Here is a 22,842-nt window from a genome sequence, read left to right as displayed (position 1 = left end):
TCCATCCTGAGGGGCCACCCTGTGAGGAACCAGTCCATGATACCTCTGTCAGCGAAAACGGGCTCCCAAGTTCCATTTCCGGCTGCAACAGCCTCCTGCAACCCTATGTCAGCAAAAATGGAGCTTGGGAGAGCTGTCCTGAGCTCCATTTTCACTGGCAGAGGGTTGCAGGAGGCCTTCACAGCCGGAAACGGAGCTCGGGAGCCCGTTTTCGCTGGCAGAGCGCTCAGGCTGCCACAGGCGCCCCTGACATGAGTGACATTGAGCAGGCCACGACCACTCCGGCCATACACACCCCACCCCCCTCGAGGTCAAACACAACCCTGATGTGGCCCTCAATGAAGTCGAGTTTGACACCACTGATCTAAGTCCACATCACCATTTTCTGTCTTCCGTATTCTTCTGCTTTTATTTTTAATAAGTTAAAAGATGCTCACATAAACCTCAGGTAAGTGGTTTGTGTTTGGTGGCATTAAGAGTACAGTAGAAGACTGGATGTTACCTTGCTGTGCGTTATGTACCAATGGATGAGAAATTGAAGTAGAAGAATCACTGCTCTGCACTGTTCAGACAACTTGGTCCGATTTTGAAAAGCTAAGCAGGGTTGGATATGGTTAGCATTAGGTTAAGAAATCCCAGGATTGTAAAGTAGATTGGGAAATCAACAAGATACAGTAGCCTTCCATATAGAATAGAATAGAATAGACTAGAATGGGATGGGATGGGATGGGATGGGATGGGATGGGATGGGATGGGATGGGATGGGATGGGAGGGATGGAGAGGGGAGGGAAGAGAGGGGAGAGGAGAGGAGAGGGAAGAGAGAGGAGAGGAAAGGGAAGAGAGAAGAATAGAATAGAATAGAATAGAATAGAATAGAATAGAATAGAATAGAATGGAATGGAATGGAATGGAATGGAATGGAATGGAATGGAATGGAATGGAATGGGATGGGATGGGATGGGATGGGATGGGACAGAATGGAAGGGATGGGGAGGGGAGGGAAGAGAGAGGAGAGGAGAGGGAAGAGAGAGGAATAGAATAGGATAGAATAGGATAGAATAGGATGGGATAGGATGGGATGGGATGGGATGGGGAGGGGAGGGAAGGGGAGGGAAGGGAGAGGAGAGGAGGAGAGGAGAGGGAAGAATAGGATAGGATAGAATGGAATGGAATGGAATGGGATAGGATAGGATAGGATAGAATAGAATAGAATAGAATAGAATAGAATAGAATAGAATAGAATAGAATAGAATAGAATAGAATAGAATAGAATAGAATGGTTTTGGGGGGGATGGATTGCTTCTGAACCTAAAATGTCCACCTGTATTTCACAGTTGAGATATCTTGGTTATTAAAAGCTTCTTAAAAGCCCAAAACAATTGCCAAAGAGGCAGGGCAACTTCTGCTCAACAAAGCCAGACTGAACATATTAAAAAGAAAATGTTTGAAGAACATAACAGAAAACTGGGACAAGAAAAGTGAGAGGTGGGTAGGAGGAGAGAAAAAGGCTGGCAGACACCATTAAATATCAATAAGGGAGAATATTTGTAGCTCAGAGTTGAAATAAGGGGCCTTTGGTGCTCTCGGAGCCTGACTGTTTTCTTGCAGATGTTTCATTACCCTAACTAGGTAATATCATCAATGCACTCAAGATGTTACCTAGTTTGGGTAATGAAACCGTCTACAGGAAAACAACCAGGCTCAGAGAGCACCAAGGACTGCTCAGAAAATATATTGGCAGTCATTAAGTGTAGGTTGGAAGGAAACGCTACTAGTAGTAAGATCGACTCTAGAGGGAAAGGTCAAGAGGCCATAAATAGACTTGGCTCCAAGAAAACCCTGGCCACCTTTTGATATTTTCTTATCAATTCTAACCCTTTTTGTGCAGAACTTATACTGCGGTAATTTATAAGCAGGTGAGGGGGAGCATAGTTTCTCTTCTTGTTAAGTCTAAAACAAGTCAATCTTTTTAATAAGATGCCCAAAGGAATTCATTAAGAAGAAAAAAGGCGGCTAATTTTCCCAGGCACAGATAGGTAAGGGATCGACCGCTCCGTTTATTTTTTTGGAAACTGCAGGTTTCTATGCTTAGTGTAGAATAGAGAGACAGTCTGGTTTTTCTGCCAAATAGGCAGTGGTGAAATTCAATTTTTTTTTTACTAGTGGTTCTGTGGGCGTGGCTTGGTGGGCGTGGCAGGGGAAAGATACTGCAAAATCTCCATCCCCACCCCACTCCAGGGAAAGGATATTGCAAAATCCCCATTCCCTCCCCACTCTGGGATCAGCCAGAGGTGGTATTTGCCGGTTCTCCAAACTACTCAAAATTTCCGCTACCGGTTCTCCAAACTACTCAAAATTTCCGCTACCGGTTCTCCAGAACCTGTCAGAACCTGCTGGATTTCACCCCTGCAAATAGGGATAGCAATCCACTCACCAGCTCGGAATTCCTTATCGCTTTTGGTAACCAGATAAAAGCTGAAATGGAAGTTCATGCAAGTTTTAGCAGGCAAAACAAATGAAAACAAGAAGTGAGGTATGCATGGAAGCAAACACAGTCCCTTTGTTAAGGGAGATGATAAATTAATCAATGATGATAAACAAACAAGCAAACAAGACTGGTCCGTTGGAAAGTGTGTTTCAAGAAAACTTTCAGTAACTGTTGCTTGCTCATTTTGCAACTGTTCAAAACACTTAAAACTTTGCTCTGTCTAATCTAGAGTTTATTTACTGCTTAATGATTAAAAGAGGGTTTGTAAATATGACCTAGGCATCTGTTTACCGAGGAAAAATAGTGGGTTTTGAGAAGGAGAAAAGATCAATTTTCAGATGTCTGCAACACTATAGAAAAACTCAAGTTCAGTGGATATTTATACTTCCAAAAATTTAAAGGCCAAGAGATAAGGTAGAGATATCAAAGATACATGACTTTATCCAAAGTCATGCTAGTAAGGCAGTTTTAGAATCACAGCTGGATCTCCTCCTATTCTCAACCTGTTGCAGTTCCCCTGGGTTTAAATTCCATTTTTATTTCTGGATGGATAGAACTAGATAGCAACAGCATTTAGGCTTATATACCACCCATAGCGCTTTTTTTATAAGCTCTTTCTGGACAATTTACAAGATAGAAGTGTTGCCCTCAACAATAGTTTGAGCTCACAAGGAATTTTCCAACAACAAACTAAGAAGCAAAACAGGAACACGGAGCTGTAAAATGGTTTTAAACTTGTTCTGACCTAACCCTAACTTTCCACTGGATATAAAGCAGCCAAATATTTCAGTTCTGCACTTCCACTTCCTCATTCCCTGAAGATTATCCCTGTGCTGCCTTTAATTTTTGGAGGTGAATGTTGGTGTGTTTTTTTTTTTTTTTTTAAAAACTAACTGAGGAAAAAAAGGATTCCCAATCTATTTTGTAAGATCTCCTGAGAGAGAGCTTTACAGAATGCAAAAATAAGACAGGTAAGATTAAGAGTTGGGAAGGCAATTCCATCATCTCAGTTTTATTATAGAGCTGTGCGCTTTTCATTAAAAATAATTTTGGAAGAAAAGCTTTGAACTTTAAAAGTATATTAGCATTAATCGGTGGATTTTTTTTAAAAAGCAAGCTGTCTTTTCCCTTCCTTCCCTGGTTTGTGTAGAAATCTGATATAAAATCGGCCTGGTTTAATGACTAGCAGAGATCGGCTGAATTCATGAGTGTTCCATTACATTTCTACCAAAACAATTTTGAGGCATCTCTGGGATATGATATTTTTACGAAAACTATGAAAGCAATGCTGTCCATTCTATGCAAGTTCTCTCTTTCTGTACCTCTGAATGAAAAACCGAAGAAACGCTTTTAAAAGTAAAATAAATAAAACAAACTCTGATGATCGCGTGGCTCAGCTGGGCATGGGGAGAGGCAGGGATTTTTGCTACTAGTTCTCTGAACCACCCGCCACCATCACTACTGGATCGTGCGATGTGGTCCAAGGGGAACATTTCACCCCTTGGGAAATACCCCCCCCACACTGCTCACCTGTTACCAATTTTCAATCCAGCTCCTGTGACACTGACCAACTGTTAAAAAGGCTATTTCCTTTCACTTTAAAAGAGCAATTTTTTTTTTTTTACATACACAAATCAAAGAATCTAAAGAAAGAAGCGGAACTTCCACTTTTCAGAGTTGTTTAGAAATACAGTCATAGAAATTCAACTGGAACTGAATCAACCAATTCAGCTGAATCTACGCAGGCAAATGTTCCTCAAACTTGGCAACTTTAAGATGGGTGGACTTCTAAGGTTAATGAGGTTGAGAGACACGGTAGTAAGGCAATGTTTTTCAACCAAGGCAAAATTAAGGCATCTGAACCTCAACTCCCAGAATCCCCCATCCAGTTTAGAAAGTCAGCATATGGCCCCCAGCAATCTGGGTCCTCATTTTACCGACCTCTCCCAAGGATGGAAGGCTAAGTCAACCTTGAATCGGTCAGGATCGAATTTCTGGCAGTGAGCAGTGAATTAGCCTGCAATACTGCATTCTAACCACTGCGCCACCATGGCTCCTAATGATGTTGCCTAGTTGTGGTAATGAAACATCCGCAAGAAAACAATGAAGCTCAGAGAGCACCAAGAATCCCACATTTCAACCCAGAGCTACAAATATTGTCCTTTATTGATAAAATAAAACACATTCTATTTATGTACCCCTATAAGTCAACACAATTTGGTGGCACATAGTCATCATCATAATTCCTCATCATTATCATCATCATAATACAGAAGACATTCAACATTGAGAAACCTTACAACATTCTTCTCTCTAAAGATAATGTGGAAAGAAGAAAATGTTTGTCCCACTAAGCCTTTCAACCACATTATTATTCACTTGCAATTTGATTAATCAAGATGAATTGTGTACGTTAAACATCCAATGTGCTGGAACTGCAGTTTCTAGAATTCCTGGGCAGCTTGGATATTGGCAGTACCAGCACATCTCAAAAATGCCAAATTGGAATTTTTAAGGAAATTCTTAAGCCCTTGAAGGCTTCTTATAGGTTCAGCCTTTAGAATACCAAGAGGTGCTCGTACGCAAGAACAATTATAGTTCTGAAAATAATGCTTGCATTGGTGAATATCGTGCATGATCATATGTTATTACTCAAAGGTTTCTTGAGATTGCACAGCCATTTGTCTGAAATGGTATAGGTTTTCTTGCTTGAGCAGAGGGTTGGGCTAGAAGACCTCCAAGGTCCCTTCCAACTCTGTTACTCTGTTATTCTTAAATTTCATTGCCTTTGGGATACAGAGCACAGAGAGGAAAGATACATTCACATTACACCTTCATTATATACATATATAAAATTATTCTTCCAATATAAGAAGAACACATATTATATTGCTCTCTTGGCTGTGGACTATGATAACACTATTTATTTTGGCTAGCACTATTCATTCTAGGCTTGGCTGAGTATCTTTATAGGAGAGGTTGTTTTGAACATTCTAGGCACACCAGCAAATCATTTCCCTGCTAGAACAAAAGAATTCAAAAGCTTTACATTACTAAGGCAATGAAGTGCACTTTACTTAAGATTAAATGCCACCTCTCCCTCAGGTTTTCACTAGTGGGAGCCGTTGTTGCTTTTCAAAAGTGCCGTAATTTCTAAACAATGTGGTATTTATTTCTTTAGGAAGCTTTTTTATTTTATTTTATACCCATGTGACCAAGTCTCTTGAAATAGAAACAAAGTTTAATGTGTAGAAAACCACAATAATTCTGAATGTTCCTCCTTTAACTTTAAAGTAAGAGTGAACACAAATATTTCGGTGATGCTAAAAAGTTGTGTTATGCACAACTCATTAGAATCAAAATGCCCTACATTTCCTTTCTCTCTAAACAGGAAGCTTCTCTTGAAAGTATTTATTTTAATTAATATACAGTGACTTCACTTTGATGTTTTGCATATGGAGCAGTAATTTTATCGGTCCAACCCAAGATTACAATTGAACTGAATTTTCCATTGAAAACATCTCATTCTCCAAAAACTTAAGAGTTTGCCTTTGCTCAAGAGGAGAAACGCGTTGCGATTGCCCTATAAATCGAGGATATTGTGAGTTTCTAATTTTTCTTTCAAATAATGGAAATATCTAAAAATGTTATGTCGAGGAGGTCTGCAATCTTGGATCAGAAGCTGTGACGGCACAGGTCTAAGGATGTCAGAGTTGAGAAGGAAGTATATAGAAAATCCACTGCTGATTCTTCTTGTATAAGAAGAAGAATACTGCATTCTAACCACTGCACCAGGAGAATGCAGTATTGCAGGCTAACTCTGCCCAAAGCCAGGAGTTCGATCTTGACCGGCTCAAGGTTGACTCAGCCTTCCATCCTTTTGAGGTTGTTAAAATGAGAACACAGGTTGTTGGGGACAATATGCTGGCTCTGTAAACTGCTTACAGAGGGCTATAAATAGTGGTGGTAGTTAACCGGTTCGTACCGGTTCAGGTGAACTGGTAGCGGAGATCGCTGGTGGGCCTGCCCACCTGCTCTGGCACTATGCTGTCCTATTTGGCCACATTTTCGAGGCCAGTCACATGCGTAGAAGGCGTGCGCGTGAGCATGAGCAAAGTGCATACATGGAAGGTGCGTGCATGCGTGAAGCAAGCGTGTGCGTGCACAGAGAACCAGTGGTAAAAATCTGTCGTGTCCCACTCCCCCTCCGACGGCCGGGTCTGGGAAGTCTGTATCAAGCGTGGCCACGAAGCCTCTGCAGCTTTGCCAAATTCCTTTCAGAGTTCTCATGGCAGGCAGGAATCCAAGGTGTGACTTCAGCAAACCAGATGAGACTTTGCTTGACTCAAGGAATGCCAAAAAGCAGATCCTTTATATAGGCCATGGGGTGTGGCTCCATGACTCAGCACTTATCCAGGCCTGCCCCTCCCTTCCTTCTGCTGACGTCGCCTCTCAATTCTCTGGAAGCGGAGATCCGTCCACTGTGACTTTCCGTCCTCCTGATCTGCTGCCGGCAATTCTAGCACATGGCTGGCTTCGTGCTCACACGCTGTAGGAGTGAGGTTTGTTTGCTCATTCCTGACATTCTGTCCGGGCATGGTGCCAGGGCTGGGGGCTGGAGGCATGCCAGGCCGTTCCTCTTCATTATCAGACTCTGACTCAGATAGCAGGAGATGGGAGGGGCCCGGCTGAGGAGAGGAGGGAGGACAAGGCACAACAAAATCTTTGAAACTCACCTCTGGCTATAAAGCACAGTGCAGCGGTATATAAGTGCTGTTGCCATTGCTATTGATATAAACCAATGATCAAACTTAAACTGTAGCATTGGCACCGAAGATAAATTCCTCAATAGGATTCTTTAGAACAAGCCCTTCAGAGCTCATTAACATAGCATTGTGCCAAACTCTCAAAAACTTAAAAAATTTTTTATTGCTATGGCTATCATTGGCGCTAGTAAGGAGTGGGGTTTGCTAGCATTGAGGATGTTACCTAGTTTGGGTAATGAACCATTGTGCCTAACTCTCGAAAACATTGTAAAACTATTAAAATGTGGCTATACATCAGTATACCTTAAGCATTAGGATAAATGAAGTATTCCAATTCTTGGAAAAGATTCTAAAATAGAATGAAAAGGGAAATGGATGATTTATGATATTCTTGAATCCCAGAAAGTTCATAATTTGGTTAAAAAAAATATACAGAGGTTTGCCACTAGAATCAAGACTTAAAAAGTGAGTCATTTTGTATGGAAAAAAAATACAAAATAAAAAAATCATTTTATGTGAAAATCAATTATTATTTCCTAATTGGAGACAAGGACTTACGTTACATTAATAGCAAGCATTCCTGTTATAAATTATAACATTTTAAAAAAAGGATGTATCTATCTATCTATCTATCTACCTACCTACCTACCTACCTACCCATCCATCTATCCATCCATTTTATATAGCTGTCCATCTCACCAAAAGTCACTGAATGATGTGGAACAAAACTAAAACCAATAAAAAAAACCCATAAAACTGCAATCACTATTAATTCTAATAAAAACACCGAAAAATCTAAAAAAAAACAAAAAACCACACTTGTGAGGAAATAACAGATGACTTGAATTTCCTGAGCGGTATGCGGTATGTGATTCCAAGTATCTTGAGCAGAATCTCTAAAACCCTTCTGAAAAATTGCTTCCAATTTGTAATTGTTTTAATGCGACATAAGGTAAAAATATCAAATATACAGCAAGTTCTCATCTTGATACCACTTGATCAGATTTAAAATAACATTTAAATATAATCAAATTTGGCTTTTATCCTACCCCACTTGTTTGTTAGTCTCACTTTGCCTACATTTCTGGGACGCACCCAGATTTTGGTGCTTGTTGGAAGCCAAAAGATTTCATCTTTTTTTTTTTTACTATGTACCAAATCTTCACAGATTTATCTGTCTTGTTCTTAGAAGGAATAAGAAATGATCTATTCTGGCATCAGATGTTCAAACTACAACCTTCAGCTTTTGGCAACTTCTGTTTTCCACACTTTCTCATTTAATGTTACTCATTCCTCACACTAATTCCGTACACTTTCCATGGTTGTATTTTTAGCATGGCTGCATGAAATAAAAGTGAGAAAATACCAAGAGAAGTCAGCAGAAGGAAATGCTGTATCTAGAGTACATGCAGAACACACAAGGATCAGAAATAGATGCTGTTTGGAGGCAGTGCCCAAACTCAGGGAAATACAACTATATTAAATGTTACTACTCTGGTCTAATCCATAACAGAAATTCTGCAATTTATCAAATCTCAGAGGAAAGAGGAAAAAATTCTTAAAAGTCTGGATATCAAGTACCGGAAAATTAGGAGATTCAGACAGTTCAAATGAGTATAAAGATTCATAGCAAGCTTAAGCGCTCTACAAGAATCTGACCAACTAACGGTCAAGGGAAATGAGCAGGAGATAAGAAAGGCATTCAGGTTGGGTTGGACTCTTATGGGCACAAAGACTTGAGACTTATGACATGTTTGACCCCTCTCTTGGAACCAGCCTGGTCATCTCCTACAATGGGTGACTCAGTCAATGGTGTTTTTGCTTCAGTGCCATTTATCTCTCACTTATTTTATTTTATTATTTTATTTTTGTACAAAGGTTTGATTGGATCTTACAACCAATTTTGAGATGAAGGAATTTAGGAATTAAAAAGAGTGGCTGGCTGAAAATCACTCAGTTGGCCTTCAAGCCTAAAAAAATTCATGGTATCTTGGTTTTGCAGTCCAGCACCTTCACCATTACACCAAACTTTCCTTTTTATCTATAAGAAGTCCATTAAAAAAAACTCCATGCATTTATATATTCATGCATTCATCCACCAAGCAAAATTTGGGATGAGACCCTTGACAATTCAATTTCAAATGGAATTTTATTTCTATTTTCCACCTTCCTTCCTTCCTTCCTCCATGACCGCATGTCAGAAGTCAAACATATCCATTTAAGAAAGTAATTCTCAGACAGAGCGGGTGGAAGAAAAGCTGAGCCAAAACAATGACACATTTTTCAGCTTTTAGAAAATGTATAATTAAATACTTTCACCCTGTAAAATATTAAACGGGGAAGAGAACGACATCACCGCATATATTGCCAGCGAGAATGGTGTGCGCATGAGTCATTCAAATGTTTTTAGTACAGAAGTACTTTTTCAAAAGATATGTTTCATATCACATAAACTTCTGTAAAGGACTAAAGAACTGATTCAGATAAAATAAAGAGGGGGTAGGGAATTAATTTTTTAAGGACATTTTCTAACAGTGGAATTACTGCCCCAGAGTTTGCTGGATTCTTAACAGCATTCATCACCAAATTCTAGCAGGTAAGAGGCAAACTTTAAAGATAGAAAGAATAGCTAATACAGTGAGTCCTCGATTTATGACTGCAATCGAGCCCAACGTCTTTATTGCTAAGCCAGACAACTGTTAAATGAATTTTGCCCCATTTTACAACTTTTCCTGCCCCATTTGTTAAGTGAATCACAGCAGCGGTTAAGTTAGTAACACATTTGCTAAGTCAATCTGGCTTCCCCAGTGATTTTGTTTTGTCAGAACAAACCTAGAATACTGTAACCATCATAAAGAGGAATCAGTTGCCAAGCGCCCAAATTTTGATCACATGACCGTGGGGGACACTGCAACAGTCGTTAAGCGTGAAAAAGAATCATAAGCCACGTTTCTCAGTGCCGTTGTGACTTCGGATGGTCACTAAGCAACTGTTGTGACCCAGGCCCAAGTAGGTAGTAGGAAACTCAGTCCGTGAAAAAACAAACAAACTTTATTCGAACAGCTGAGAATTACTTCATTCCCAGCGTAGTTGAATTAAATTAAAACAAATTCCTCCCAACACAAATTCCTCAATTCTCTCGCAAACTTTGGTCCAATTAGGCAAACTGCCAAAGGCCTTTCTTGGCAAATGTTCACAAGTCACAAAATAAAGGCAAGACATAGACGAAGCAGAAGACGCAGCTACCAACGTTGTTTTCTGGCAAAACCCAAACGCCATTGCTGGTCTGTTTTAAGCCTTATGGGAGGGGCCAATCATCTCTTGGCCTTACTCCTGAGTCATCCTCTTTGCTTGAGCTGCTCTTGCCTTCTGGCAGCTCTTCTCATGCGTGCATTAGGAACAGGCTCCTCCTGTCCCTCTGCCTCACTACTGTAAGTCTCTGGAGGCTCCGGAGTCCGCACCTCACTCACCTCAGCCTCTTCGCTGTCCAACTCCGCTGCCAGCTCCATAGGCTGCTGATGGATCACAATAGCAAGTTAAGGTTGTAACTTGAGGACTACCTGTATTTTGGAACTCTGTCTATGGATGGTCAATGAGAATGACTCCTGATTATAGAGGCATTGAGAATTGTTTTCTTGGCACTAATATGGACATGGCTGTAGTGCACACTGCCTTTCCCATCCACTGCCAGTTTGCCTCCTTGGAGGAAGAGCCCTACAATGGTCAGATAAGAGGGATTTGAACCTGGGTCAAGAAAACAATTTGAAAAAAAATGTCTCAAGTCTTTCCCAGTTCACACACAGATAAAAACAAGCAAAGGAGAAGCACATCAGATCTGCAAATGTCTGATATTATAGAGGTTTCAACATAAGGAATCCTGATCTATATGGCATTGGTTTCTTAAACTACTCTAGCTTGAAGAAGCATCGGGTGATCTTTCTTCATCATGTGTACGGACATTCTCAAGGTGCCTTTTTTTAAGGCAACTGGAATTCTTTTTTTCCTTTGAAAACATTTCGCTTCCCATCCAAGAAGCTTCTTCAGTTCCAATTAACTGGTGGGGAATAGAAGGATTTGCAAAGGATTTGCAAAGGATATAAATTGTCACCAATTAGAACTGAAGAAGCTTCTTGGCTGAGAAGTGAGACTTTTCAAAGAAAAAAAAAACCCCAAGAAAGTCCACTTGCCTTTTGAAGGAAAAATAAAGCACCTTTGGGGTTTTCTTCAATATGTTTCAGATGCCAAGATACAATAAAATCATTTCCTTTTCTTTAGAGCCGTGTTAAAACTGAGTAAGAATAGAGTAAGAATAAAATAGAGTAAGAAATAAAATAGAATAAGAAAAAAAGAATAAAATAAGAGTAAGAATAAAATACAGGAGGGACACGGTGGCTCAGGGGCTAGGACGTTGAGCTTGTCGATCGAAAGGTCGGCAGCTCAGCGGTTCGAATCCCTAGTGCTGCCGTGTAACGGGGTGAGCTCCTGTTACTTGTCCCAGCTTCTGCCAACCCAGCAGTTTTGAAAGCACGTAAAAATGCAAGTAGAAAAAATAGGGACCACCTTTGCTGGGAAGGTAACAGCGTTCCGTGCGCCTTTGGCGTTGAGTCATGCTGGCCACATGACCACGAAGACGTCTTCAGACAGCGCTGGCTCTTCGGCTTTGAAACTGAGATGAGCACCACCCCCTAGAGTCGGCAACGACTAGCACATATGTGCAAGGGAAACCTTTACCTTTACCTTAAAATACAGTGGTGTGTATTCAATATACATATTTGAAAGCTGTGAAGTTAATTTAATGGGGAAAGAGGTGAAGGGGAATTCAGCCTTTCTTTAAAAAAACAACAACTTCAAACCTTGCTCTGGAAGGTAAAGGGAAATTAAATGTTTAGCTCTTGAAGGCAGAGGCGGGGGATGGGGGAGGGAAGTTTGATTACATAATCCTACAATAACCTTCAAGGCCTGGAAGCAGACTTTTCTAGAAAGGGATTATTTTAATCTCTTTTTAAAGCCAACCTCATGATTTTTGGGGTTGTGGGAGCAAGCCCACAGGATAATTGGAAACTTCAGGGTTTGTTTGTTTTTCATGGAAGAAAATTCTAAGCACAGACTCTTTCCCTCCCCCTCCTTGCTAGCTTCCAAAATGCCAGTCACAATCTGAAGGAAGCACTCAATTCTTTGGATAGGGAATCCACTTAACATGATTACAATCAACTTCAGCTTTTTATTTCTTTTTTTTCTGAAACTCTCAAGTTTCTTTATTTCTCATTGTTCTCTGCGACTCTTTGTTGCTGGTAATCCTTATGATTTATATTGATATATTGACCATCATCTGTGTTGTAAATGTTGTACCTTGATGAACATATCTTTTCTTTTACGTACACTGAGAACATATGCACCAAGACAAATTCCTTGTGTGTCCAGTCACACTTGGCCAATAAAAAATTCTATTCTATTCTATTCTATTCTATTCTATTCTATTCTATTCTATCTCTGCTCAGATTCTACATTTCAAAAACTGAGTTCCAGGCAGGCAGGACTTTCTTTTAACTGTGGATTCTCTCACACTGATCCGTGGTTTTATCAACATCTCAACCAGAGATGGTATTCAGCCGGTTCGCACCAGTTCAGGCAAACCGCTAGCGGCGATCGCAGGTGGGCCCGCCCATCCACCCAGGCTCCTACTATTTAGGCATGTTTTCGAGGCCAGGCACATGTGTGGAAGGCACATGAGCGAGCAAAGCGCGTTCACGGAAGGCCAGGCGCATGCATGGACAGCGCATGTGCGAGGCAAGCATGCACACGTGGGGCGAATCAGTGGTAAAAGTAAGTGAAACCCACCCCTGACCTCAACCCAACTTTCTTCTACATTAATGGGTGTTTGAATCCCCCCATTTTTGACCCTCATCAAAGGCAAAGTTACACATAGATGGGAGATCAAATAAAACAGAGGTTAAGCCTATTGCCTATTGTTTCCATGCTGTGCATTTCCAAATAAGGATGCCAACGGAAGACTTCCCTCTCGTTGGAAAGTAGCCATAGTACATTCATATAGTAGGTTGTGGATCTGCCATGTATTTTATTCGCACCGTACATGGTTGAAGTTACCAAAACTATGCTATAGAAACCTATTTGACTATTTCTCTGGCACAGGGGGTGAAATGTTCCAGGTTCAGACCGGATCGGCCAATCCGGTAGTAACGGCGGCGGGTGGTTTGGAGAACCGGTAGCAAAAATCTCTAACACCCGCCCATGCCCACCCAATCGCCCAGCCGCCCGCTTCTTTTAAAAAATGTTTTTAAAAGGTAAAAAAAAAGTTCTTGACAATCACAGCTGAGCTGTGCGATCCTCAGAGCCTTTTTTTTTACTTTTAAAAGCATTTTTTAACAACCTATTTGGGCGAATAGGTTGTAAAAAATGCTTTTAAAAGTAAAAAAAAAGATTGTGCACCACAGCTGATTACTCCCCCACGCGCTGTTCTACTTACCCCATGCCTCCTTTTGACACGCACCTCGCATTTGGTGCATGGTGCACAATGCGCACACTCAGTGCACATGCGCAGCCAGCAAACTGGTAGTAAACCAGTTCAGATTTCACCACTGCTCTGGCCCCTCCAACATCGGGCTATTCCTTGGGTTGTTTTAGGAAGGCTGTGCCACTATAGCTGTCGTTTTGGGAAAAGGCTATCCCTTCCCTTATGGCAATCAGAAAATTCCAGATATGTCCACTGGTAAAGAAGGTTGGGAATCTCTGAGTAAGGACTGAGACAGTAATTGCAACAGAAGAGAGTAATTCTAGCTTAGGGTTGAGCTGTGGGCTCTCTGAGCTTGGTTGTTTTCTTGCAGTCCTTTCAATACCATTACTGAGTTTATCAATTAAAGGGAATAGGTTTTCCAAGCAGAGGGAAGACCTGCAGGAGTGCAAGGCCAGATAACAGTGCCTGGAGGCTCAGCGGGCTGAGATGGTCAGTCAGTTCCATGCCATGATGCAATCCCACTGGAACAAAGCCCTCCGGCTCTTCCCTCCAACCTTCACTCAAAGCCTTGCACCAGGAGGCTAAAGCAGACCCCAAGTTGGAAAATCTGCCCCCCTCCGATCGGCACAAAAAGATCCAAAAGGGGGAGACTTCTGGGACACAACACAACACAAACATTCATTGCATGTATCCATCCTAGGGGCCGTAGTTTGAGGACCCCTGATTTAGTGCAATATAAAAAATGCAAAAATTTTCTGCAGACCACCAGTGGTCCACGGACCACCAGTTGGTGACTGCTGCTTTAGACCAACTGCTTGGCCCAGGAAGAGGCTGCTACTCTTTGTCCATACTCTGCAGTTTTATGCAGAATGAGCTGCTTAAACCTTCAGTTTGGTCTCTTTGTTTGATCACAACTCTTTGAAAAAGAGTTGACTCCTTTGAGTTCCCAGGGGAAGGAATGGGAAAGATTTGAAGGCCTGATCTGGATTCTTAATTAAAGCATATTTTTCATAAAGGAAAGCTGGGGGAGATGCCTACCTGAGGAATTAAGTGGTTTTCCAAATAATTTCAACTTGTCAGGTCTTGACTAAAGACCAACCAAACTCATAGTTTTAAGCCTCCAGCAATCCAGTCAGGGTGTTGTACTTAATTCCTTGGGCTTCAGATGCTGTGAAGTCAAGTTGAGTTCATTGTTTTTCCCAGCCTATTTCCCACAGAAGATGATGAAATTAATGGGACAGGCATCAAACTAAGTGAGATCAGAACTTTAAAAAGTGCTCAACACATGTAGGATTTTTTTGGGGAGCCTTTCCTACTATCATAACCTAAAACCAAAGATACAGCACTGGGCTCATGCAACACTATATATTTAATTTATGGAATGCTGTGGCAACATAATCCACAATATTAGTGCTTGATGCGACGGTCAGATCCATACAAGAATAAGAAATAATTACTGGTCTCCTACAACCACAATCTCCCCCTTTTTAACCTAACCTAGCATGTTATAAAAACTCAGAAACTTTGTTTCATGAAATGGATGAAGCTGTTACATTTTCTGCTGTTGGATCTTCAGAGGGGGGTCTTTAATGAACTGCATAGATGACTTACTTTCTATGAGTTTATGAATATTGGCAACAGGAAGCTAAGAATCTGAAGCATTGAAACACAAGGGGCCTCATTGACTCTCGAAAGAGTGCTAATGACCAGATAATTGCAAGGAATATAAATTCTCCATTCCTCCACCATTCAGTCAGAGCTGAAGAAGCTTCTTGGATGAGAAGTGAAACTTATTCAAAGAAAAAACCAACTCCAGTTGCCTTTTGAAAAAGCACCTTTGGGACAACCATGACCTGGATGACTGAGAATTTCCACAGACATGTAACTGAAACACTGAAATTCATGCCTCTCCCTTCTCTCCCTTTGGTTTTCTTCTGCACGCTCATTGTTAAGGAAAGGAAAGAAACAGGATTGTAGCAACACAGAATGAAACAGGCATGCAATGTTTCAAACCTATAGGGAGGGAGGGAGGGAGGGAGGGAGGGAGGGAGGGAAGGAAGGAAGGAAGGAAGGAAGGAAGGAAGGAAGGAAGGAAGGAAAACAGTTTATGAGGACTACATCTGCATCTCTGCAGGTTTTATGACAATTAAGTAACACTTGATATATAACAGGAAACACACTGGAGAGCCCAAATTTATTGAAAGAATTGCCCAGCATGTGTTCCTAATAGGTTAACAGTGAACCTAGCTGTCAAATGCTAGAGTCAGGCACTGTCCCTGCCTCCTGTCAAAAGGAACAGAACAACCAATCTATACCGTGCTCACCAGCAAGTAAATCCTGCGGTGACAAACCCCTCTGCCAATTTTTTTGTGAGAGGAAAGAGATGCTGATCGGCCATATAGAGAACCTGAGAGGCCCCTTTATTAATTTATCAGCAGCTCGAAATGCTGAGAAGACCATCTGTTCAGAGAGGGACTGGAGCCCAATCTGTCAGCAATTTCTAATCTTAATTGCTGAATTAGATGAGTCTAAACTGGAGCAAATTGGTTACTGTCATACATGTATATGACTGTCTGTTGAAACCTGACATCCTCTATTTTTTTTTTTTGAAAGTTGTTCAGCCCAAAATATTCCTGAAATGTGAGCACAACTAGACACTTACAAAATCTTTCTTAAAAAGAGTAACCAAAAACTAAACTTAATTCATGATAGTATTGTTGAATGTATTTTAATCCACAAATAAATGCTATTTACCAGTGAGCACATTCTAATTAAACGTTTGCATCCTATAAGAAACTTGGAATTTCAAACTGCACTGCTATAATTTAAAGCAGACGGAAGTTTTCTCTAACTTCCCTTCCCTTCGATTTTTTTTTGCTCCTCAGACAATCTGCTATCAACCTGTACTTTTTAAAACATAACAGAACATTTGCATTTTTCATTGCAAACCTTAAGTTTGCACTCATGCCTACACCATAAATATATCTATTCACTACTATGCACCAGCTGCTAAGTTATATATATATATATATAGACTATGCCAGAAAAATCATTATCTATAATCAGAGGCATGCAAAGGGTGATTGTAACATAGGGCAACATTTTCAACCTAGATCTGTTCAGATAAATTGGATTTAAATTCCATGAGTCTCTGCCAGTATGGCTATTGCCAATTCTTTCGGTGGAATATGAAAAGTTATTATAAATTACACTTGGAAGATAATGCTAGTGGTTGAAACACAGAGGTAATCAAACATCTTGCCAGGAAACTATCAAGACCTAGAACTAAGGAGAAATTTCTTGACAGTTAGAACAGTTAATCAGTGAAGTGAGTTACCTCTAGAAATTATGGGTGTTCCAACGTGAAAGGTTCTTAAAAAAAAATTGGACAACCATTTGTCTCAAATGGTAATAGGGTCTCCCACTTGTGTGGGGGTTTTGACTAGAAGACCTCCAAGGTCACTTCCGATTCTGTTATTCTATTAAGACAATGTGGATTATTGTGTCCTCTTTATTCTTACTAGAGCTTAGATGGATAGATTAGATCAGTTTTTCCTCAACCTTGGCAACTTTAAGAAGTGTGGACGCCAACGCCCAGAATTCTGGATTTCTCCCAGCTTGCTAGCTGGGGAATTCTAGGAGTTTAAGTCCACATCTCTTAAAGTTGCCAAGATTGAGCAACACTGGATTAGACTAAGAAAGTAAACTCCTCATCCAAAATAGTTAGTAAAAACAAGAGATCTATGGAATGATCCCAACTTTTCTTTGCGACAATGAATTTTTCAACACAGATAAAAACATCCAGCTTTGGAAACATGCACCAATGCTCAGCAGACACTACAAAACCTTGTTATTAATTTTTTTAAAATCTTTTCCCTGATAAAGGCATTCTTTTCTTTGTAATATATGATAGATAGTAGACATTCCAATAAACGAGCTGTTGAGCTCTGGAGAATAATAAACTAATCTTCTACTTTAAATTTAGTTCTTTTACAGGGTCGCAGAGATGACGACCAATTTACCTTGCATGCTAATAGGTATATAGGTATTTCTCGCTGATTCTTAGCAACGCATCTTGAAAGGTGTAAATTTAATAATAATAATAATAAAAAAAAAACCAACTGGGCTAAGAATAACTTTCTTGGCTGCTTGTTTGTTTAATTTGGTTGCTGAATTAACCTATCTCCGGTTCATGTAATAAACTGCACCATGTTTTTAACACAAGAGTTGCGTATCCCATGTGTATGCTAAGGAAAGGGAAAAAAGAACCGAGCTTAGGGCGCTACATGAAAGCAAACTATTGTATATCTTTAATTGGCCGAGTAGTTAAGAGGAAAAACTACTATAGACTTTATGAGTGGCAAATTCTCACTTGCAAGCCCTTGGGAACAGATTTTGATGTATTTTTTTAAAGAAAAAACTTGTAATTAAAAAAAACACTGTTGGATATTTATACAATGTATAGATATGAAACTTTTTGTTGTTGTTGGCTTTAGTTCAAGAGCTTTCCGCTAGAAACTCACTCTCGAAAGCTAACTGTCATGGGTTGAGACTTTTTTTTTTTCTTATTTCCTCTCAACACTCATATCCGATCAGGACAAAATTCAAAAGAACAAAACAAGCAGTTGCTTAGCAAGTTAGAAGAGTTCTGCTTCCCTTTTGCTCATGACTAAACTGATATATGGACCAGATGTTTCGTATTCAAACCTCATGCTAAGCATTGGCTCGATTTCTTACTGCATTAAACCAGGGTTATCTGATTTAAGCTACAATTTGCTGAACCAGCATAGCGCACACGGAACAAGCCTTGTTGCTGTTTAATATGAATGAGAACCAGCTACTCTGCAGTCCTTAACCCAGTTAACTAGGAAGCAAGGATAACCAACCTCAGAAACCTACTGGCAGTCCTTGACTTATGACCATAATTGAGCCCCAAAATTCTCTTCCTAAGCAAGACAGTTGTTGAATTTTGCCTACTTTTAAAACTTTTCTTGCCACAGTTGTTCAGTGAACCATTGCAGTTGTTAAGTTAGTAACACAGTTGTGAATCTGACTTCCACGTTGACTTGGCTTGTCACAAAAAGTGATCACACGACTCCAGGACCCTTAAACTCGTCATAAATACACGGTAGTTCCCAAGCATCCAAATTTTGATCATGCCGCAATGGCTGCGAGAAAAATAGTCATGTCATTTTTTTTTCCCCAGGGCTGTTGTAACTTTGAACAGTCACTAAATGAATGGTGTAAGTTGAAGACTACTTGCATTGTGCAAACCTACTTTTGAATAAATGCATGGTGGAGATATCCTTGTTTTGGAAGTATTGGGATCACAAAGTCCACAAATGTCAGACACGTGTGTGTGTGCGTGCGTGCATGTGTGTGTTGAGGTGCACATTCTGGGTTTTGTAAACTATTCCTGGACGCCAAATCGGAAAAAGAACAACCACAAATACTTTGCATTTTACTTGCTATAATTAAAACCTGCATGCAACTTTTCAGCAGAGATTCCAAGGCTGTTTGCAAATATAACACCCCTTTTTTTAAAAAAAGTACAACTATGCTTTTCAAAGGCCAACATTCTTTAATCCATGCTGCTCTGAGCGGGGGTGAGGCCATCTCAAGGTAACAGGCTCACCTCTTCCCATTCCCATCATTCAGACTTCCAGTACAGGTAGTCCTCGACTTACGGCCACAACTGAGCCCAAGATTTATCTCACTAAGTGAGACAAGTTAATTTTTACAACCGTTCTTGCCACCGTGGTTAAGCGAATCACTGCAGCTTAACACGGTTGTTAAGTGAATCCGGCTTCCCCATTCACTTTGCCGGTCAGAAAGTCGCCAAGGGGATGACGGGATGACACTGCCACGGTCATAAATACGAGTCAGTTGCCAAGCATCCCTGGATCGGGTGACTCATGGGGATGCTTAACAGAATAACAGCCTTGGAAGGGACCTTGTAGGTCATCTAGTCCAACCCCCCACCCCAAGCAGGAGACCCTACACCATTTGTGACAGATGGCAGTCCAGTCTCTTCTTGAAAGCTTCCAGGGATGAAGCTCCCACAACTTCTGAAAAAATGGTCAAGCTTTTTTTCCTCCCTTCCCCAGCGCCCCCCACCCCGTAACTTCGAACGGTCACTAAACGAACTGGCGGTAAATTCGTGGACTACCTGGTCTGGATCTACGGAGCCATTTTTTTTTATTATCCTTAATTCGAAAGACAGCAGGAAGTCTGATCGTCGGAATGCCGGGTCTACCCGCACAGAGTCTCCCGGAGATCCGAACGAGGGAGCGGGCAGAGCTTTAAAAACAGGCGGCGGAGCACGTGGCGAGGCGCCGTTTTTCAAGGTTCGGGAAAAAAGGGGGGCCGCCTCGGCTTCTTTCTTCCTTCACCCCCACCCAGCCCCACCTTTCGGCGACCCCGGACCGCCTCGGCTCCCGCCGCTCCCCTTCGCCCTGCGAACCCCACCTGCCCGCTTCGTAACCCGGGAGAGCTTCCCCGCCCCACCATCACCCCGTAACTCAGTCGAGCCCCCTCTCGACACAACCACACACGGCAACCACAACACACACACACACACACACACGAGTTCGGTCTCTTGTCGGGCGGCGGCTGAAGAAACGCACCGCTCCCTGAGGCCAAGGTAGCATCCGAAAAAGGCGCGGGAGCCAGAAAGTCCGGGGGGGCGCAGCTTCGCCGGCTTAGTACTTCTCCTCAGGCCAGCAGTTTTCCTCAGGTCGGCCGAATGGCCTCCTCCACACGTTCAGCAAGAGAGCCGGGTCCGCGCTTCCCTTCCCGCCCCCCCTTCAGGCTGCCTTTATCCCCCCGCACGGCGCCTTCTTTTCCCTCCGGCTGTGGTTACTCCATCCCGGTTCGAAAGTTGGAGCCTTCTTCTTCTTCTTCGCCGCCCAGACTGCCTCCTCCTCCTCCTCCTCCTCCTCCACCTCCCAGCCCCGAGCCTGGAGGCGCCTCGCGCTGCCTCCACACGTTCAAGCGTCTGCGGCCAAGCAGGGAGCCACACAACTCGCGCCCGTTTCCCCTCGAGGCAGGCAGGCGCTTCCCCTCCGCCGCGCCGAGGGCTTGCAGTTCCCACGACGCTTTCTTTCCTCGGCTGACTGACTCCCGTTCGTCTGCCCGCCGCGGAGCCCTCGACCCTTTCTCTCTCCCTCACCCCCCTCACCCCGGCACCGTTCCCACGTTCGAGTTGGCGACACGCGGGTCAGAGAAAGGGAGAGAGGCTTCGCCAACAACCCGGCCGTTCCTTATCTGCCCTCTTTGCCCGCCCTCTCCGGAGCGGCTTAATCTCCGGGACTGGCTCCCACTTCTCCACAGAGAGCCGCGTCTCTCCCACAGCTCCTGAGGGAACCCCCCGCCTGGCAAAAGGGCAGCCTCGGCTGAGGCGGCGCGACAAGCCGGTCGCCTCTCCCCGCGGTCGCGCCCCTTCGCCTGCGAACCCCACCTGCCCGCTTCGTAACCCGGGAGAGCTTCCGCCCCACCATCACCCCGTAACTCAGTCGAGCCCCTCTCGACACAACCACACACGGCAACCACAACACACACACACATACACACGAGTTCGGTCTCTTGTCGGGCGGCGGCTGAAGAAACGCACCGCTCCCTGAGGCCAAGGTAGCATCCGAAAAAGGCGCGGGAGCCAAAAAGTCCGGGGGGGCGCAGCTTCGCCGGCTTAGTACTTCTCCTCAGGCCAGCAGTTTTCCTCAGGTCGGCCGAATGGCCTCCTCCACACGTTCAGCAAGAGAGCCGGGTCCCCGCTTCCCTTCCCGCCCCCCTTCAGGCTGCCTTTATCCCCCCGCAAGGCGCCTTCTTTTCCCTCCGGCTGTGGTTACTCCATCCCGGCTCGAAAGTTGGAGCCTTCTTCTTCTTCGCCGCCCAGACCGCCTCCTCCTCCTCCTCCACCTCCCAGCCCCGAGCCTGGAGGCGCCTCGCGCTGCCTCCACACGTTCAAGCGTCTGCGGCCAAGCGGGGAGCCACACAACTCGCGCCCGTTTCCCCTCGAGGCAGGCAGGCGCTTCCCCTCCGCCGCGCCGAGGGCTTGCAGTTCCCACGACGCTTTCTTTCCTCGGCTGACTGACTCCCGTTCGCCTGCCTTCCAGCCGCGGAGCCCTCGACCCTTTCTCTCTCCCTCACCCCCCCTCACCCCGGCACCGTTCCCACGTTCGAGTTGGCGACACGCGGGTCAGAGAAAGGGAGAGAGGCTTCGCCAACAACCCGGCCGTTCCTTATCTGCCCTCTTTGCCCGCCCTCTCCGGAGCGGCTTAATCTCCGGGACTGGCTCCCGCTTCTCCACAGAGAGCCGCGTCTCTCCCACAGCCCCTGAGGGAACCCCCCGCCTGGCAAAAGGGCAGCCTCGGCTGAGGCGGCGCGACAAGCCGGTCGCCTCTCCCCGCGGTCGCGCCCCCTTCTCGCCCTTCAAGCCCGTCCCTTCCCGAAGCAGGGAAGCGGAGCTGTGGGGCGCGTTACGCCGCCAAGCAAGCAAGCAGGCAGGCAGGCAGGCAGACAAGCAGGCAAGCCTACTCAACTCACCGCCTCCGCCTCCAGGCGGCTCACCCGCCTCTGCTGCCTTTGTCCTTCCCGAAGTGGCCGCCGCCTCAGCCGCTTCGCGGGGTCCAAGCCAACCGCGGGGACCTCCTTTTTGGCTCCGGGCGGCGCCGGCACAGCCCCTTCGCCGCCGCCGCCGCCGCCCCTCCTCCTCCTCCCCGCGAGCGCGCCGGACTGCCTGCCAGCCTGCCTGCCTTAATATAGTGCTCCCTCCCCGACAAAAGCCACGTGGATGCGAGCGAGGGAGCGAGCGCAAAACTGGCTCCTGAGGGGCGCAGGAGGGCGGCGTGCTTTCTCGGGGCCGGGGATCCTGAAAGAGGGTCTTTCGGGCCGGGCTGGCTCGGTCGGGCTCTGGTGCTTGCTCGCCGTGTGTGTATCTGTAACATGAGGGGCAAAGGGATGCAACTGCGCCGCGGAGTCAACCGGGCTTCGGAAGCCGCGCGCTGCGAGCCCGCAAAAATTGCGCTCTTTTTTTTTTTCCGGGCTCGCGTCAGGCCCGATCCGGTTGTGTGGGAATCCAGCGCTGTTACCAAGCGGGTTAATAAAAAAATCGCCC

The 22,842-nt window shown here is 43.8% G+C and overlaps 1 protein-coding gene across 2 annotated transcripts in view; it reads right to left on the bottom strand.

Annotated features, from left to right (window-relative positions):
• Positions 1-22,465, bottom strand: part of ST3GAL1 (ST3 beta-galactoside alpha-2,3-sialyltransferase 1) — a 149,963-nt gene extending 127,498 nt beyond the window's left edge. For both annotated transcript variants that reach the window (XM_058174709.1, XM_058174710.1), the window contains exon 1: positions 22,272-22,465. The gene's annotated coding sequence lies outside the window, so the exon portion shown is untranslated. The remainder of the gene's footprint in view (positions 1-22,271) is intronic.
• Between the last annotated feature and the right edge of the window lie 377 nt (positions 22,466-22,842).

This window comes from Ahaetulla prasina, chromosome 3, assembly GCF_028640845.1.
Source record: "Ahaetulla prasina isolate Xishuangbanna chromosome 3, ASM2864084v1, whole genome shotgun sequence".
Lineage (NCBI taxonomy): Eukaryota > Metazoa > Chordata > Lepidosauria > Squamata > Colubridae > Ahaetulla > Ahaetulla prasina.
This window is presented reverse-complemented; position numbering and strand designations above follow the sequence as displayed.